Here is a 20,541-nt window from a genome sequence, read left to right on the forward strand (position 1 = left end):
GGCAGGCTTATCTGCACCATCAGCACCCAGACTGTGAAAAAAACCTAATCCCCCCTCCTCCCCTCTGCCTCTGAAATCAATGGCTAGTAACACCTCCTCCTCCCCCTGCCCAGACTGAGCTCCCATGAGCCCTTGCTACTGCCAAGGCTCTCTGAAAACCTGTGGGCGTGGTTTATTTAGTTTTTAGGGAATTAGAGTATTAAAACAAATACAAAAAAGTATTTGGCTTGAGGAATGCCCTATAAACAATAGGAAAGGGTCACAATTATGCAATGAGTAAATGTTCACCTCGGATCCACTTTAAGGTATACGGGAGTCTTCTGTCTTGGCTAGGGTTAGGCTAGAGGACAAGGATTAGAGAATTAAGGTAAGGATAAAGTTGATGATACATCAGAAGGTTATAACTGAGTTTGGGGAAAATATATATTCATAATTGTGAACTCTTGTGGTACAGTAGTGACATGCATTATTTAGTGTATGGTGTAAAGTGCTGCAGAAGTACTCAACGCTATGTAAATTACTATTATTATAAATAATAGAGCTATCTTATCCTTCCTGCAGTGCAGAATGGAAGGATATTTCTCATGTACTTATAAATCATGCCTGTCCTACCAACAGGGAGGTGCTCTAAACAAAATCACCTTTTCATTTGAGAGATTTCTTATTTTCCTGTGTAAAAAAAATACTTAATATATCTTTCGTTAAGTACTAAAACTAATAAAATAATCTCTTAAATCCCGATCTAACTTCTGCTCAATTTGGAAAACATGACAAGACAGATTTTTTTTTTAAGTAAATCAGATGTGTAATTATTACGTTTAGACCAAAACCACGTCAATTGAGTTGCCGTCATTTGCATTGGTTTCCATCGAAGAATTGTGTCCATCACCCAACTGAAGGGACTCGAGGTGGTGGATCTGTGTGGAAGTCTTATCACACCTGCGTTTGAGCAACTTGCGGTTCTTGTGGACCTGCTGGTGTCGCTGGAGGTCACTGCACTCAAGGAAAGCTCTGCTGCAGGTAGTACCGTGGTAACGCCCTTCCTCATTGTGAACCTGCTCATGCCGGTCAAGTTGAGACAACTGCTGAAAAATCTTGTTGCAGAAATGACAACTAAAAGGTCGAAAACCCGTCTGCATCAAATAATGTCCATGCAAGCTGGGGATACAGGTGAATGTTTTGGAGCAAAGGCTGCATTTCAGGATCTCCCTTTCTTGCTCTTCATCTCGTAAGTTTTTTATCTTTAGAACATAATTTGCTTAGTGAATGTTTGGTTTCTTTTCCTTCAGCAGCTTCACCTAACTTGGACAGGTGGTCTGGTTGAGGAGAAGGTCATGGGATCTCCTGAGGACTTGGTCCTGCCGTCAGATGCTGTTCTCTATGAACTTTGGTATTCTGAACGTGTTTAGTCTTCCAGCAATCTGACCACGGATATAGCTTATCCCACGTGTGGATCCGCTGATGTTTCAGTAAATTGCTAGCAACTCGGAAACCTTTTAGGCACATTGAGCATTTAAAGAGTCGTTCGTCTGTGTGGACCAAGAAATGGCGCTGGAGGTGGGTGGCTTGCCGGAAACTCTGACTACACAAGTTACAGGTAAAGGGTTTTACCCCTGTGTGAATGACTGAGTGCTTTCTTAGGTTAGAAGAGTTGTTGAAGCACTTTTTACAAACCATGCACTCATTAAGTTTCTGGCCTGCAGGCTCAAGCTTCAGGTGGACACATTGGTGATCTTCCAGTTCCTTACTGGTTAAGAACCAACCGCTGCAGGTAGTAGGTGAGGCCATGCAACCATTCTCAGGTGTTTGGACGACCAACATCTCTTTATTTGAGTGCTTCTTTTGATGACGCTTCATGTAACAAACACGGGAGAAGCTTTTCTGGCAGACTGGACAGTTGTAAGGTCTCTCATCTGTATGAACTTGAAAATAAACCCTCAGTTCTGTTGAGTCTCTGAAACACTTTGTGCAATAGGCACAATGGAAAGGTCTCTCACCTGTATGTACCAGCTGGTGGCGATCAAGCTGAGACTTCTGCCTAAAGCTACTGCTACATATGTCACAATCATAAGGCCTGAAGCCTGTGTGGATGTTTTTGTGGCGTCTTAGGTTGGAAGGGTCAGAGAAACAGTGTCCACAAAGCTCACACTTGTATTGTCTTCTCCCCATAACTATTGTTGGCGACACCCACTTTCTTTAAAAAGTCTCCCATAGAAAAAGGATCATCATCCAGCTTGGCTTGGGTAGCCTTAAGGCTTTCGAGCATGTCGCTCAGGCAGGACGTCAGCCCTTCCATCTTGTTCTGGTACTGTAGGGGGGGAAAAACAGAGAAATAACATGGGATTAGCTAAATGAAGTTCTAAAAAGTAATAAAAACACTACACATCAGGGACCCAATGCTTTATTACCATCAACAGTCTTGGAAGGTATCCCTCACAGCCTCAGCTGACTTCCACACTAATGTAATTTTAGGTACAAGTAATATGAATCTGCACTTTCTGGGAATAGAACCCAAAGTGAGAGACCTGTGGAGGCTGAAACATTTACTCCTTTTAAACAATGCACATTGCTTGACTGTACTGCTGATCCACTGCCTCTAATACTTTTAGCCATAGACCCTAAACAGGCATTCAAATCAGATGTCTTTGACTCAAGTCTGACTGGATAAGCTGCATACTTGTTTCAGGTGAGTGATTCAGACACTACTGACCAGAAAGATAAGTAGGACTGCCAGGCAATTGATATTTTTAAAAAGAAAATAAATATGGCAGAGCCGCCATATGTCTCTGTAACTTGTAGAAATGGTGAAAGAATGCTCACTTGGAAAAAATAAAACATGATTTCTTTCAAAGTAAAGGTGCCCAAATAATGGTACAATCTCTCAAACAATTCATCAGATCGGATATGGTTAATTTACACGACTTGTATTTTTCATGTACCACCGAAATAAACGACCAACTCATTTACATACTGCACAAGAAAGTGAAACGACGGACTGCACCACATGGCCGCATTAAAAAAAAGCACACATTGGTCAAACGACGTTGTACACACATGGCCAACTGTACGATATCAGCTCAACAGTTGTGTGAGTTGTTGGTCTGCTGGATGGATCAGGCAAAATGCCTGTTATCAGATGCTCGTCTAGGCGTTTGCCATGCATACAAACACCTGATTGTTGTCCAACAGACCAAAATCAAACGACAATCGGGTGGATTTGTTGGACATGTGTAGGAGCCTTTAGAGTGTGAGCTGGCAAGGGCAGGGCTCTCTTACCCTTTTGTACCTTGGAATTTTCTAACCATTTTGTTCATCATGTTACATTTGTCACTGTCATTACTATGTCCATCAATTCTGTATTATGTACAAGAGTCAATATTTTGTGTGTACCATTGTCTGTATTATTATCCACCCCATGTATGTTTCTTACTCTGTACAGCACAACGGAATATGTTGGTGCTTTGTAAATCTGTAATAATAATAGCATGAGGGAAACCAACATTATATTGTTTTGCCTGATCAATGTATTTTTCTGTACCTCAAAAACATGCAGAACAGAAAAAAAACAAACACGTTTTCTTGTGAAACTGATATTGACTGACAGCCACAAGAGGATGAGGCAAGGACTGCAGATCATCAAAGGAAGAATATATATAGATTTTCCTTTTCAGATTGTTCATGTACAGCATTGTACTTTGTACAGCGCCACGGAATATGTTGGCGCTTTAGAAATCAATAATAATAATTATATCTGCCTGGAGTGATCAGCTTGCCTGGAGCTGAATGGAGATATGATGTTTCTGAGGCAGAAGAATGGGGACATTTTGCTGTGTTTGATGATGAGTGAGTCATATATTCAGAATTACCTCAAATGCAACTTCACAGCCTCAGTATAGAGCCAGCTGTGAGCTCCTCAGTCCCTCTGCAGCATCCTAAGCTGGTCCTCACGAACCCCCTCTTCCTCCTCATCCACGCACTTGTTGCTGCCATCACAGGAAGGTGCACAGGGTTACTGTGTGTCTGGAAACATACTGAAGAATATTGGTTCCAGCAGGAAGTTCCAGAACTCCCCAATCTCCCTATTGCAACCAGAATAATTTAACCCCTCTCCTCCTCATATGCCCCTCTTATGTTTTGTCTACAGGTGTGTTAAAGGAAATATACTATATAACTACTAAATGTAATGTTCAACCTCTAAAGGATTTAATTAAATTGTGTGGATAGTTTTCCAGTGTATAAGGTAAATAAAGCTCATCTGAGTAGTGTGTTCAAATTTGGAATGTTGTTCCGCATGTTTCAGATCAGAACCTAAATCGGTACTTATCCGTTAGCCGGGCGCATCCGGCAGGTGGCGCTAATTACTATTCTCCCTCCAGGCCGACATGGATAGTAGGGAAAGATGTAACTCTGGTGGAGTTTTGTCGCCACCTAGAGGATGCGCCCGGCTAACAGATAAGTACCCCTAAATCTTTACATTTGCAGGCCCTGGTGGGAAGGTTAACTCATCCTTGTCACCATCTCTGGGCGCTGCACTCCAGGTCGCGATCCAGCTCTCCAGTACTTACTCCTTCCGGCTGTGACTGAGGACCGGTCAAATGAGGACAGGGATTCCATGATGCGTAGATGAGCAGAGTAGTGTGTGTGCCAGACAGCTCATGAGTGGGAGAGCGGAGAGGAGACTGTCGTGTGTGTGTGTGTGTGTGTGTGTGTGTGTAAGAGCGGAGAGGAGGCAGGCACCAGGTGGCCCAAACCGTTTGTCCAAAGGCCCGCCCCCTAGATTTTGCCGCTTGAATCACGTAATTCAGGTGGCTTCATGGTAAGTCTCCCCCTGAGTCCTCCCAAAAAACAATTAGTATCACCAAAACAGCATTTTCTAAAATAACAAAATTAGGCGTTTCTCCAAAATAACATAATTAGACAGCCGGTGCCAGTTAAAAACTAGACCCTGTGATAGATCACTAGTAGCAGACGGTACCCCACGACAGTCCCCCAGTAACAAACAGCACCTCAGTAACAGACAGTGCCCATGACAGGCCCCAGTATCAGACAGCACCCCTTGATAGTCCCACAGTAACACACAGTAACCCATGATTAGTGATGTTCGTAATAGTAAATTTCATAATTTCGCGTAATTTTCTTAACAACAATTACAACCATAATGGCAAAAACGTAATTGCGAAAATGTACATGACACTTCACATAACTACGAATATACACATAATTATTGTAATTACAATTATTTTCCTAATTATGCATAATTACACATAATTTCAATGATTTTTCACATAATACAATTGATTACAATTAATTTTCATGTCATTATGATAAATTAATTAAAAAATTACAAGTAAACTCAAAATTAAACATGAAATTACAAGGAAACGCAACATTATGATGACATTATGAATTACGGTGAAATTAATTACGAGTTTGCCAAAAATTACAAATTACGGTTTCTCATTGTAATTGCAAATTTTGATGCAAAATTATGCAAATGTAAAATTTAGGCTCATCACTACCCACAATAGACCCCCAGTAACAGCACCATATGACAAACCCCTAGTAACAGTATCCCAAAACAAACCTCCCAGTATCAGACAGCACCCCCTGAGAGACCTCAGTATCAGGCCTCTATGAGAGACCAAGAATGTAAGATGGAGACCCATGACAGCTTCCCCAGTAACAAAGGCAGGTAGCGAGTGGTAATGTACAGAACTGGTGGTCCTGTGAGGGGAGTTCTGGAGCTTCGTAACCCCAAACAGCTAGCCTATGTTCTCAGCTGTGCAGAACGGCTGAAACATAGCAGCTAGTCTCCTCTCCATCCACAACAATCAGGAGCCTATGGTACATGTCATGATGTGCCATACACTAGTTACGCTTCTGATGGTTTGAGTGTGCTAGGTTTGAAATCAGATTACCGTATATTATTGCTTCATGAGGTGAATTTTTAGATTGCTTTTAAAGATGGTGGGTGATCTGCTTCTGGTCTAAGGGCTGATTCAGACAGGCGTCTGCGGAGCGTTTACCGCCAGCGTTCGGGACTTGGCGTTAAACGCTCCTATTCAAGTGAATGGGAGCGTTTGTACCAGGCTTTAACCGGCGTTTACGCAAATGCAGCGTTCGGGTCCCGATTTTCCCTGGCGTTCAAGGCGACCCTGGGACAGTTAACCGCCACAGGTAATGTTTCCCTAGGGGAAGAAAAACGCTGACCGCATCCGAAAGCTACGTGAAGGCTGCTGAGAGCCCGACCGTGTCACCGCCGCAACGCCAAACGCGACGCCACAGAAAACCGGGCAGACGCCCGTGTGAACCAGCCCTAACAGTGTGCACTGCTCTATTGAAAGGGAAAGGAACAGGTGTGTAAACAGTACCCTGTTGTGGAAACTTTCTTTGAAGACACCGGACAAGGCAATCCACTGAAGAGCAGGATAGGTACTCCCGAAACGTCCCCATGTATTATAGCAGTGTTGCTTCAGTTGGGCACCATGTGATTACAACCGGGTGGGTCCCAACCATCAGCGGCAGCTGAGAATCATATAGCATGTGTACCAGGCTTTTGTTTATGCCATGTAGAGCAGACCTTGGTCAGTATACTCAGTGTAATGCAGACCTTGGTTAGTATACTCTGTGTAGTGCAGACCTTGGTAAGTATACTTAGTGTAGTGCAGACCTTGGTTAGCATACTCAGTGTAGTGCAGACCTACCTTGGTAAGTACACTTTGTGTAGTGTAAACCTTCGTTAGTATACTCTGTGTAGTGCAGACCTTGGTAAGTATACTCTGTGTAGTACACACCTTGGAAAGTATACTCTGTGTAGTGCAAATCTAAATTAGTATACTCTGTGTAGTGCAGACCTTGGTAAGTATACTCTGTGTAGTGCACACCTTGGTAAGTATACTCTGTGTAGTGTAAACCTTAGTTAGTATACTCTGTGTAGTGCAGCCCTTGGTAAGTATACTCTGTGTAGTGCAGACCTTGGTTAGTATACTGTGTAGTGCAGACTTTGGTTAGTATACTCTGTGTAGTGCAGACCTTGGTTAGTATACTCTGTGTAGGGCAGACCTTGGTTAGTATACTCTGTAGTGCAGACCTTGGATAGTATACTTTGTGCAGTGCAGACCTTGGTTAGTATACTTTGTGGAGGGCAGACCTTGGTTAGTATACTCTGTTTAGTTTAGGCCTTGGTAATTATACTCTGTGTAGTAGGTTAGTATCCTCTGTGTAGTGTGTAGTGCAGACATTGACATGTATACTTTGGATCTGATTAACTAAGGCATCTTTATTGGGGATGTCACAAATGATTCAGAAAACCTGCACTGGAATAAAACTTGCAGATTTAAAGGGAGATTGAGGGAGAGGCTTTCACCTCTTGGACAAGAACCAGCTACCAAGTACCATCTAGTGTTCGCACAAGGCTTTATATATATATATATATATATATATATATATATATATATATATATATATATATATATATATATATATATATATATATTATATATATATTAGTTCAGATGGTGTCAAATGTGTGTGGCGGCAACAATGTGAGGAGCGCAAAGAATAGTGTGTCTTGCCTACAGTCAAGCATGGTGGTTACAGTGTCATGGTTTGGGGCTGCATGAGTGCTGCTGGCACTGTCTGGGGATCTACAGTTCACTGGGGGAACCATGATGCCAACACTGAGGACCCTTTCAGAGCCAAAGGAGTGCAATATCACAGATGCCATGAGAGACCAGAGTCTTTTGTAGCGGATCATATGAATCATATTTTTATCGATACCATGCACAAGGCACTTGTCACCTTATCCCTATCTTTAGCTTTTTTGGCTGGTCACCTGCCAATTATAAATGGGGTAACTTTCTTATTGACCCTTTTCACTCACATTGTTTTTGCCAATAACTTTTAGGGCATCATTGCATTGAGTTTAGAATTGAATGTGTTTTGGAGAGTATGGGAAATTAGGATAAGAGATTTTACGTGCAGCTCCATCAGATAGTATAAAATAGCTGGTTGTCTATCGCCATCTAGTGGCCACCTGCCATGCATATTTCGTGATATATGATACTTCTATAAAAGCTAAGGTTTTTTGCTTCTAGTTCATTAAAAATATGAATAGTGTATGGCTAGCTTAATACTGCTGAATGATAGGCAGATCTGTATGAGAGCAACATAAACCACTCGCTGATGCATCGGTAATGGCCGGGGCTGACAAACACACACTAGATTGTTGGCAGAGGCTTAAAGTGTACCTGAGATGGGGACACTAAAAATGTATGCATACCTTGGCCGTCTTCCTGTCCCCTCCAGCCTGATCGCTCCCTCATCATCCTCAGTTGCCTCCTCTTAGCCTTCGGCCCGGAAAATCCTCCAGGCGGGGCCAGTGGGCGCAGGCGCAATCCAGTCAGGCACGCTCCCCCTCCTCACTCCTGTCTCTGCACCTGCGCAGTAGTACTGAACAGTAGTACTGCGCAGGCGCAGAACGTTTACGGCAAATCGGCAATATGAATGTGGCAGGAGCAGGCGCGGCCGGGCTGTGCATGTGCAGTTGACCTCGGACCAGAGGATTTTCCGGGGCCAATTACGGACGAACGGGGAGTCCGAAGAGGACGACGTGGGAGCGATCTGGCCGGAGGGGGCTGGAAGAAGCCCCAGGTGTGTATATTTTGTCTTTATAAGTCCATCTCAGGTTCCCTTTAAGTGGTTAAAGAAATAATTACTTCTGTTGGGATTTGGGCCAGGGCACTATCTGCAGAGAGTTTGCATGTTCCCCCCATGTCTGCGTGGGTTTGCTCCAAGCACCCTAGTTTCCTCCCAAATAACTAAAACATACTGATAAGATAAATGGTTTCCCCCTAAAAACAAAACAAAACAAAACAAAAAAACTGTCCCCAGACTGTGATGGACATATGGCTGTGGTAGGGATTAGATTGTGAGCTTTTCTAAGGGGCAGTTAGTGACAAGGCTTAGGCTACATGCCATGTAAAGCGCTACAGAAAATGTCAGCGCTATATAAAAACACTAAATACATTTAAAAATAATAATTAAAATAAATGATGCCCTGGTTAATTTTCCAGAATGTAGTTTGTACTTTTGTCCACCAGGTGGCAGTGAATGATTATGCTGGGCATACTACTCGTCACATGCCCATAAAAAATACCTTGTGTGCCATGCCGAGTTGGGATGTGATCTACTCTTTTGTAATTTCTGAACGCCTGCGCTAACGATACAATTTGCAGGACGAATGATTCTTCGTATGAAGGACCGGAAATGTTTGGGACCAATCTGATCAGATTGACGGGGATCAATTTGAAAATCGGATCGATTTAATTCATCTGATTGGATTGGTTAGATTTTATTTCTTTTTTTTCATACAAAGAATCGTTCATAAATGGTCGTTTGGCAAATTGTATTGTTAGTGGCCGCCTCTGATTATCAAACACTATCAGATATTTGAAATACAGTATATTTGAGATTAGGTTTGAGTAAAACACTGATTTTAAGTTCTAACAAACATCTCTTGATGTAACAAGGCAGCCCAATCGTATTTTAGCAAAGTTTTTTTTAAGAACAGATCAGGGATGCCCATTCTTTAAAGAGGAAACATAGTTTATTGACATGTTGTAAATTATTCAGGACTAGCAGACCTAAGCACAACCCCCGTCTCCTCCCGCCAGTGTCTGCAGCTGCCGGTCGCATGTCAGCACACTTGCGCACGCCCCCTGCACGTATGCACGCTCTGCACCCGCACATGCACGCCCCCTGGCCCCGTCCTCCTCCTGTCCCAACGGCCGCCCGTGCTGCACATGCGCAATAGTGCAAAAGCACAGACACAGGAGGGGACTCAGAGGCACAGGCAAATTATTATAGAGGATACCTACTTTTACATTGTTTTTCCAGGATTTAGCATCAGAAACACTTCCTATAGCTATATATTGCCGTATAGTGGTATGTATTGCTTTGCACTTCCAGTCATGTTTAGCCTAGTTTTTTTTTATCTATGCAGAATTCTCCTCTCAAAGCATTCTGGGAAAGATATATTTTTAATGGCTTCAGATTCAGAACTGTCAGTAAACAAACATTCCACAGAGATCACCTGCCAGTATTAAAGATGCCGTCACCTATGATAAATTTTAGAAATTGGGGCGAGGAAAGATTTTACGATGGACAAACACTAACTAAATTTGCAAATGAATATTGTAAAAAAAAAAATAATTATACATTTTTATTCAATACAGTTCCTCTTTAAGTAACAGATCCATTCAAGAGTATGTGGCACCAGGGGCCTGAGCAGTGTGAAATCCATGGCTGCACTGCTTTGGTAGCAGCGCAATGAATGACATTAGATCAGATAATGCTGAAATCTGATATAAAATCAACTTATACAAGATGGTACAACAGCACTTTTCACTAAAAGTGATATTCTACTAAATCAGCAACAAGACAAAAGAACTACAATAAAAAATATTCTACTCCAACACCTACCGTATATTTTTTTTACTAAGCCAAGAGAGAAATAGCACACTGCAGTCAGCTTAGTGCTTCCAAGATTGACTAGGCAACAGTGTACAGAGAGTTACTGTGCTGTTCTGTGTACCAGAATCCACGCCGTTACTGGTGCAAGTGCAACCACACATGGGTCCATTGTAATGAATAGGGAAATGACGGAAACAGTCAGTTTCCCTATTCACCACCAGCCACAACTCTGCATAAGTGGCAGCCTACATGCACATTAATTAAATATGCAGATACCAGGTAGCTCTAGGCAAAAGTGGGACGTCAGAGGTCATTCGGAAACCATAATGATGGGGCTCCTCCCCATAAGCAATACCAGCCCTCATAATCCTTGATATATCAGGGGTACTCTGCAAAAGGGGCACTGCCTTGTCCTGTTCTCACAGGCAAGAGGCTGCTTTCCACATACAGTGCCCTGGAGTAGGTGAGTATAATTATAAATAGTCCAATACTGCTGCGCTTGTACTTCTCAGGAATCCAGCAAGCATATGTGGGGAAAAGAACAGAGAGGGGAACATAGGGTGTAACGTAGGAACTGCTTCACCCTCAGTGTAACTCCACACACTACCAGAGAAAGTGAATAAGACCCAAACGCACCGGGACTGCCACCACCTCTCCCTATGAATTGGCTGCTTACCCCCAGTATTCTTGCTATCATGCACAATCCCCGGCAGCCATTGCCATCAGATATAATATCCTAGAGTCAGTATAATTATAAGGGGAAATTATTGGTGGGCTCTGGAAGCCCTCTTTAATATGAGAACCCCTGGATATGTATAATTGATTTTGATATTGTGGGTGTATTTTTTTGCACAGTGTGTGTGTTTATCTCTTTATAAGAAGGGGGCATACATTATCTATTTACCTGGAAGGGTGCAGATACCTTGGGAGCTCCTTATTAAATCTTTGACAATGGATGTAAGGGCAATCCCAAATGGTGAACACCACACCCACTTGTTATAAAAAAAAATATTTTGAGGGGGATACACAGAAGGAAAAAGAAAAAGGTCCGTTCAAAATTTGCAAACTTTATTAACATACACAAAAACAAAGTTCCAAACTCTTATTTTTAAGGAAGCAAAATATGCTGTATTATTCCACTATAGATACAAATTGATGTACGATGGAGATGACACTGGTCCGTTTTAGACTTCAACAGGTCCTTTATCAAGCTTTTAGATTTAGGTATATAAGTACCAGGCGTGTGGAAGACACAATTCCTACAACACTTCCCTTTACAGGCAATGGTGTCTTCTATGCTCCTGAGTCCTGGCACTTTAAGATTTATACCCTACCATATACGGCACATTTACAAGAATAACATATAAAAGCTTGATAAAGAACCCATTGAGTTCTGAAATGGACTATTATCGTCGCTACTAAACATCAATTTTTATCTTTATTGAAATAATACAGCATATTTGGCTGCCTGGGGAGTTTGGAACTTTTTTTGGTGTATGTTAATAAAGTTTACTGATTTTGAACTGACCTTTTTTCTTTTTCCTTCTTTCTAAGTATCCACCTCAAAAAACTCCTCATTAAATACAACTTCCAGATTCCATCCCCACTATTATTCCCACCTGCTCCTGGTCACCGGACTTGGAAAAGAGCCTCTTGTCCATAACATAAGGACAATGGTGCTTTGCAAATGGGAATGGGACATTTTCTGCTTCTATTTGCTCCCTTTTCCTGACTATACTTTGATGTAAAGGGCCATGTCAGTTGGTATTACTCTTGGGGTGGACGCCTCCTTCATAGGCTCTGAATTCCCACAGGTAGATTTTTGCAGTGAAGCGGAGTTTCCCTTCAAGGTTTGGGCCTCACATACGACCTCAAAACTGTGGAACCAAGTGTCTTACCTAATTCACATCTGTCTCATTTGCAATACACAATGTTTAGCTGGGGGAACTGACAACAAGGAGTTAAACTTACTGATCCCAAGTGAACAAAGTGAGTTTTCATTTAACTAGTATTCAAATTTGTGTTGAGCTTTTTGCCTGGATTTCTTTTAATAGGCTTACGGTTACCTAAGCTATTTTGTCTAACATTTCCTCCTGCAAACCATCCCATAAATGGTGAAAGAACGTAGAATGATGTTTAGAAATACCTGGTACATTTTGCTTTTTAGCATTCTGTAGATTCCCTTGGGCTCTGTTGGCACCCACTCATGAGCAACCCACAAAATGCAGTCAGATGTGCTGTTTCTGGACATTTTGGTGCCCCAGGCAAGGTTGGTGTTGTTATTCCGCCTCCTTTCCATGCTATGCAGATGCTTGTGTAATATGGAGAATTTTTGGTTACCTTCTTCAGACTAACCCGAAGAAAATGAGAAAAACAACGTAGTATTCACTCCCATATTCTAATTAAAATATTAAGCATGCATTAATCGCTTAATAACAATATAAATATGAATTGCCATGCTATTGTTTTTGCTCATCAGAAGGTATTGACCGAATTGCATTTAAAGCAATCCTTATGCTGGTAATACACCATAAGATTTTTTGGCAGATAGATGGTTCGATAGATAATTTCTGACAAGTCCAATCTGATTTTCAATCGGTTTTCTGATCGATTTCTCCTAGAAGTGAATGAAAATCAATCAGAAAAAAGATTGGAAAATTGATCGGACAGTAAATCTGAAAAATCTTGTGAATTTCCAGCATTAAAGGAAACCAGAGACGCTGCAAAAGAAAGATGTGATACTTACCCGGGGCTTCCTCCAGCCCAATAAGCACCGCTGAGTCCCTCACCGTCCTCCCGCGTGCCTCCATTCAGCCGCAATCAGCCCCAGTAACTGGCTAAGTTGCGTCAGTCAGATCCGCTGAAGCCCCGGGTAAGTATCAAATCTTTCTTTTGCTGCATCTCTGGAACGCTTTAAGTGAGAAAAAGATAAAAGTTAGATACTTACCTCAGTAGTGGCAAGGGGGAAAAAAGGTGCCCAAGGAGTAGTAAAACTGCGTTAAAACAGCTAAAATTGATAATATTGAGGTGACTTACTTCAAGGATGACACATTTGTATGGTAAATAAACGAACTTTAATATGCATGAGGCACTTTGACTTTTTCCTTGCGGTAAGCCACCTCAATCTTTCCAATTTTAGCTGTTTTACTACTCCTTTTTCCCTCTTTTATTACCCACCCTCCTTCAGGAGGGGTATTCTATGTGGTTAGGTGTTTTATCCCAATAACCATCTGGAATCTGTTATTAAGAGCGCGACCTCGTCCAGTGGAGCTGGACACCCGAGTGGAGTAGGGTTTGTTGATCTCCACCTGCCTTCAGTGGTTAGTTGCCTATATGCCACCCTCCTTTGTGAGCACCACAATCCACCACTAGATATTTTACTCAACACTGGGACTTATTGCACCATTGGGACTCCTGTTGTCTCTGTGTCTTTTTCCTCTCATGGTGTTTTTTGATCACCCAACACATCAGTAGTGGCAAACCTCTGGCTAGGAGCACAGTTGTTAAAAAACGCATCTGCACCGGGGCATGCATGAGTATCGTCCGCACTTGCCCAGTAGAGGGAAGTGCTCATGAACAAAGGGAAAAAAACTGTGCTTTCTTCTACTGATCATACTCACAAATGCCCAATACGGACGTGCTTATTCACAGCCCTGCTCTGGGTCAAAAGATAAAGAGGGACCCAGCAAAGCCTTTGGGCCATCCAGAGGTTTCTGAGGTAAATAGTTAACTTTTAGTTTTTTTGGATTGCTTTAATCAGCTATAGTGTTTAAATTGCATTGATCAAAACCGAAAGTATCGTACTGTTTAAGTAAGAATAGATTGTGTTAACCCTTTTTACTTAGCTCAGATTAGATAATGGGTTCCTTTTTATCTGAATAAAAGAGGTGGTGACCTTTACCGTAAAACAGTGTGAAGTAAAGTGCGTTTTTCATGCGTTTCCTCCTGGCCTGTCTGGTTTCCCAATTCAGCCTGCTTCCACACATCAATTGCATCCATGAGATTGGATGGTCTGTGAGCTGAAGCAGATTGGGAGGCACAAAGCGTCCGGCCAGTAGGGGGCATGTGTTAGTCATAACTACTTCCTGTGGTAAAATATTACACATTTTAACCACTCTTACTGAAAATAACCCTTTCCTAAATAGATGGCACCCTTTTCTCCATACACAGAGTATGCCCAGAGTATGCCCCTTTGTCATTTGTACAAGAGATTATTTGCATATTCAGAAGTGATGCTTTGTGGTAGACCACAATCACTCACTTAAAGCTTAATTTTAGCAAATATCTTCTGTTTTAAGAAGGCAAACTACCATGGCTGGATTTGTGGGCAGGCCACAAAGGCCATGGCCTAAAGCGGCAGCGTGGCTGGGGCGCTGTTGCAGCTGACAGATCAGCTGTTTCAATCACCAGTCTGTGTGGCCGCCGGGCTTGTAATCTAGTGCCGCTCCGTCCTGCTCGCTAACCTTCCCGCACTTTGTAAACATAAATCCAAACTACACTGAGTGTTGCTTTTTAGTAGGAGGGCTTTTAGGTCTCTTTTAGTCCCCTATACTTTCTGTAACGATTGGTGTCAGCAAGCACCGATACCTAATTATATGGTGATCTGCAGAATCACCAATAATGCAAGTATAGCGTGACACGGAATAAACGGATGCAAGAAGGTGCTTGGTGCAATAAAGTATCTCTAGGGTACAGAAATACAAGCTCCAGCAAGCTGGAACAGCAGACAATGATATACAGTGTGAATCACAAGTTTGTGGAAAAGTCCACCACACAGTAATTCCTCAGAGGTGTGGTTACCTCTGAATGGGAACCCCGTGTATGAGATCCTCCAAAGGATGTAACAGAGGAGTCTCAGCCTCTAGCAGCAAGGGTTTGCTAGAGGCGGTCGTCTCAAAGAGGCAAGCCTCTGATAGAACCCTACAGTGGGAGACGTTCCACTGAAGGGAGAAAGGTCAGACAAAATAAGGTTCGGCAAAAGATCAGGCGGTAACAGTACAGAATCGTGAGACAAGAGAATAGTCAGAAACCAAGTCAATAGTCGATAACGGTACGGGCTGGCGAAGTACAGAATCAGGAAGCAGAAGAATAGTCAAGAAAGGCACAGAATCATACACGGTAAATCAAGACAGTATAATATGTGTATATATTGGCGATAAACCAAAATATAACACAATATCAAATACAAGGCTGACTAGGTGTGACAAGAGCCGGGGTCCTGCCGGATTATCACACGGGAACTGACTAGGTCTGAGTGCTGACACAGGGTATAGCAAACACAGACGAAGTGTGACTGAAAGGCACTTCCTTATATACTGCCTGGGAGAGAAGTCTCCACCATCAGAGCAGGCTAAAATGTCAGCTGACCTACAGGTCAGCTGACACGCTTTCTAAGAGTATAAAGGCGTGTCTGGCGTGCGCGCACACCCCCTAGAGGCAAGATGGCAGAGCCCTGGAGAGCAGCATGCTGGTGAGTTTGGAGCACAGTGCTCGGACGGGTTGGCGCAGCGGATGCGGACGAATTTCCACATCCCGTGTTGGAAAGTCCGCTTGCCGGACTGGATGCGACCATTTTTCCGCAATCCATCCGGCGTTGCGGATTTTTCGTTACACTTTCCTAGTAGTTTTGAGTAATCCCGAGCTGCTTTGGTATTCTGTCAATTGTACAAGCATAAGGGGGAAAAAGTTAATCTGCTAAATTTTTTAATTGCCCTCTGATGTACAGTGGCTTGCAAAAGTATTCGGCCCCCTTGAAGTTTTCCACATTTTGTGATATTACTGCCACAAACATGAATCAATTTTATTGGAATTCCACGTGAAAGACCAATACAAAGTGGTGTACATGTGAGAAGTGGAAAGAAAATCATACATCATTCCAAACATTTTTTTACAAATAAATAACTGCAAAGTGGGGTGTGCGTAATTATTCAGCCCCCTGAGTCAATACTTTGTAGAACCACCTTTTGCTGCAATTACAGCTGCCAGTCTTTTAGGGTATGTCTCTACCAGCTTTGCACATCTAGAGACTGAAATCCTTGCCCATTCTTCTTTGCAAAACAGCTCCAGCTCAGTCAGATTAGATGGACAGCGTTTGTGAACAGCAGTTTTCAGATCTTGCCACAGATTCTCGATTGGATTTAGATCTGGACTTTGACTGGGCCATTCTAACACATGAATATGTTTTGTTTTAAACCATTCCATTGTTGCCCTGGCTTTATGTTTAGGGTCGTTGTCCTGCTGGAAGGTGAACCTCCACCCCAGTCTCAAGTCTTTTGCAGACTCCAAGAGGTTTTCTTCCAAGATTGCCCTGTATTTGGCTCCATCCACTTTCCCATCAACTCTGACCAGCTTCCCTGTCCCTGCTGAAGAGAAGCACCCCAGAGCATGATGCTGCCACCACCATATTTGACAGTGGGGATGGTGTGTTCAGAGTGATGTGCAGTGTTAGTTTTCCGCCACACATAGCATCTTGCATTTTGGCCAAAAAGTTCAATTTTGGTCTCATCTGACCACAGCACCTTCCCCACATGTTTGCTGTGTCCCCCACATGGCTTGTGGCAAAGTGCAAACGGGACTTCTTATGTTTTTCTGTTAACAATGGCTTTCTTCTTGCCACTCTTCTATAAAGGCCAACTTTGTGCAGTGCACGACTAATAGTTGTCCTATGGACAGTTCCCCCACCTGAGCTGTAGATCTCTGCAGCTCGTCCACAGTCACCATGGGCCTCTTGACTGCATTTCTGATCAGCGCTCTCCTTGTTCGGCCTGTGAGTTTAGATGGACGGCCTTGTCTTGGTAGGTTTACAGTTGTGCCATACTCCTTCCATTTCTGAATGATCGTTTGAACAGTGCTCCGTGGGATGTTCAAGGCTTTGGAAATCTTTTTGTAGCCTAAGCCTGCTTTAAATTTTCTTTGGACTTCATGGTGTTGTTGCTCCCAATATTATCTTAGACAACCTCTGAGGCCCTCACAGAGCAGCTGTATTCGTTTTGACATTAGATTACACACAGGTGCACTCTATTTAGTCATTAGCACTCATCAGGCAATGTCTATGGGCAACTGACTGCACTCAGACCAAAGGGGGCTGAATAATTACGCACACCCGACTTTGCAGTTATTTACTTGTAAAAAAAAATGTTTGGAATGATGTATGATTTTCGTTCCACTTCTCAGGTGTACACCACTTTGTATTGTCCTTTTACGTGGAAATCCAATAAAATTGATTCATGTTTGTGGCAGTAATGTGACAAAATGTGGAAAACTTCAAGGGGGCCGAATACTTTTGCAATCTACTGTATTTATACATATTGATCAGGTCAACTCTTCAGCATCTTTTTTCAAAACTAAATAAGGGCTGGTGCACACCAGAGCGGTTCTGAAGCAATTTTTAAAACGCTTGCAGGGGGAAACCGCTTGGCTAATGAAAGTGAATGGGCTGGTGCACACCAGGGCGGTTCGTTTTTCCCCTAAATGCAAACTGCGGTCCTGCAGCATTTTTTAGATTTCTGAGGCGTTTCTGCCTTAATGTTAAAAGTATAGGAAAGTGAAAAACAGCTCTGAAAAACGCTAGATCAGAGCGGTTTTCCAGGCGTTTTTGTTACAGAAGCTGTTCAGTAACAGCTTTACTGTAACAATATTTGAAATCTGCTACACAAAAACGTTCTGAAAAAAACTTTGTCAATGCCCTTTCTATAGTGTGGTGCCCAAAACGTTATCACTTTGGAGTGAGAGTTCTCCTTAAAGAGAGTCTGAAGCTAAAACGCGGCAGAATGCGGTCATTAAACCTCCCCAAATACCGGGGCAAAATTCCACAACTTTCGAAGTGATAGATTTTGCTGCCCGGGGAGGCAGAGCTTAGCGCGCGGTAGCTCTGCCTCCATTAGCGTCAATCCCTGCTGATCGCCGCCTCTCTCCCCTTCCCTCTCCGTGAAAGAAGACTGAGAGGAGCAGGGAGAGTGGGCAATCAGCAGGGATTGACGCGAGTAGAGGTAGAGCTACAGTGCTAAGCTCTGCCTCTACAAAGAAGCGATCCCCCTCATTTTGCCCCGTGGATTTGGGGTGTTTAATGATATCGTTCTGCCTCGCGAATGTGGCGTTTTAGAAGTGCTGATAGTGCTAAAGATAAATGTCTAATAAAAAGATGATTTTTTTTAAAGGCTTCAGACTCTCTTTAAAGAGAACCCGAGGTGGGGTTCTGACAATGCTATTCGCATACAGAGGCTTGGGTGTGCCTATGCTGCCCAGCCTCTGTTGCTATTCAGATCCCCCCTAAGCCCCCCCCCCCCTGCGCTCTGCTATTCCCCATAAATCACAGCCGCGCTGTCGACAGTCGCAGCGGGCTGTGTTTACCTATGTACTGTCAGTCTTTGCGTTCCCCCCGCCTCCTGCGTAGCTCCGGTCCTCGCCCGCGTCCCTTCCCTCCCCGGCGATTGGAGGGAAGGGACGCGGGCGGGGACCGGAGCTATGCAGGAGGCGGAGGGAGCTGCGAGACTGACACCACAGAGGTAAACACAGCCCGCACAGCACGGCTGTGATTTATGGGGGATAGCAGAGCGCAGGGGGGGGGGGGGGGGCTTAGGGGGGATCTGAATAGCAACAGAGGCTGGGCTGTATAGGCAGACCCAGCCTCTGTATGCGGATAGCATTGTCAGAACCCCACCTCGGGTTCTCTTTAAGGGCCCTTTTCCACTTCTGCCTGTGTGTACGCCCACAATCAAGCTGTGGTGCCTACCCGCAAGCAGTAATTTCCACTAGCCGCGATTGCGCAGTTTACCCATCAGGAACCAAGCACAATCGCATCAATAATCGCGCAGCCTGACGTTTGCATGCGGTTAAAAAGCAATGCGCAGTAGTGGGAAACGAGCACTGCAATTTACTTGTAAATTGCGTTGCTCTGGTGATCGGCAAAACTGCTGCAATCTGCTTTTTTAAGCAGGTCGCAGTCAGTGCAGTGGAAAAGGGCCTATAACTCTTCTGCTGTGAAATTAGCAGCAGCTTTTTGACAGTGTTGATGACAAGTAAAAAACAGAAACATTTATACTACAGTTTACACAGCTTTATAAAGTGTAAATTGACAGGGTGGTCTTTAGAAAAAGGCAGATCTATCGTTGAAGCAGCTTTTTATTACCATCAGTGCCCAGCTAGTATATCCTAATTCCTGATTACACTTTGCATTATATTTTTCTGGGTGAATCTGATATGGACATGCAAATGGGATGATCAAACTCATATTTCTACTGTTTGTGCAGAAGCTAAACATGACTAGTCTGCTCTGCAGCATTCATGAGAAACCAGCACTTTGAAGTGCTTGGCTATATAATATTGCATGAACCTGGTTTTGACATGTTTGTGATCACATTATCATTTAGAGTCCACCAGGACTAACTGTGAATTCAGAACCCCAACCATGGTGACCACTAATGATCCAATCATTTTCAACCAATCTTACCATTTCTATGTAATATAAGGGACTGTCTATAGTATCCATTCACTATATATTCACTCATTTTACTCTTCTACTACATAAATTTGGTAAGATTGGATGAAAAAGGTTGGATCATTAATGGCACCATTAGGGTCCATTCACACTTGAGCGGGAATTGTGCGATTCACGAACGATCGCGATTAGCATGTATAGAACCACTAATCTCCCAAAACGCTAGTGTCCAGTGATTTTTCCTCGTTAATTGCGGAAAAAAAATCACTCCCGCAAAACGCCAGCTGTAATCGCTAGCGGTTTGCGATTTTAGGTGTGAACGGGGCCTCAGTAATGACAGGAAATAATTTTTCTGATTCTGTTTCTGGCTTAAGAAGCCATTGCTAAGTCACCAAAGACTTTGCTTAAACTCAGATCTGCCAGACTGCCACAAGAGTACATTTGTGTGGTTTTGGGGTATGTATCTGGTGCAATAAAAGCATGTACCCTTTGAAGCTTGTGGGTATCTGGTATTTACAGCTTTATGTCATTAGGGGTTCTTCTAGAGTGAATACTGTTTATGATTTTGGAGTCTTCGAAGGGTAATCGTAGACTTTTGTTTTGTGTGTCTATGGCCCCACCACTCCTCCTCC

General features: G+C 43.1%; 1 pseudogene; it reads right to left on the reverse strand.

Moving 5' to 3' along the window:
• Positions 1–803: 803 nt before the first annotated feature.
• LOC137527667 (zinc finger protein 665-like) lies at positions 804–12,810 on the reverse strand (annotated as a pseudogene).
• Positions 12,811–20,541: the final 7,731 nt, after the last annotated feature.

Source organism: Hyperolius riggenbachi, chromosome 8 (genome assembly GCF_040937935.1).
Source record: "Hyperolius riggenbachi isolate aHypRig1 chromosome 8, aHypRig1.pri, whole genome shotgun sequence".
Lineage (NCBI taxonomy): Eukaryota > Metazoa > Chordata > Amphibia > Anura > Hyperoliidae > Hyperolius > Hyperolius riggenbachi.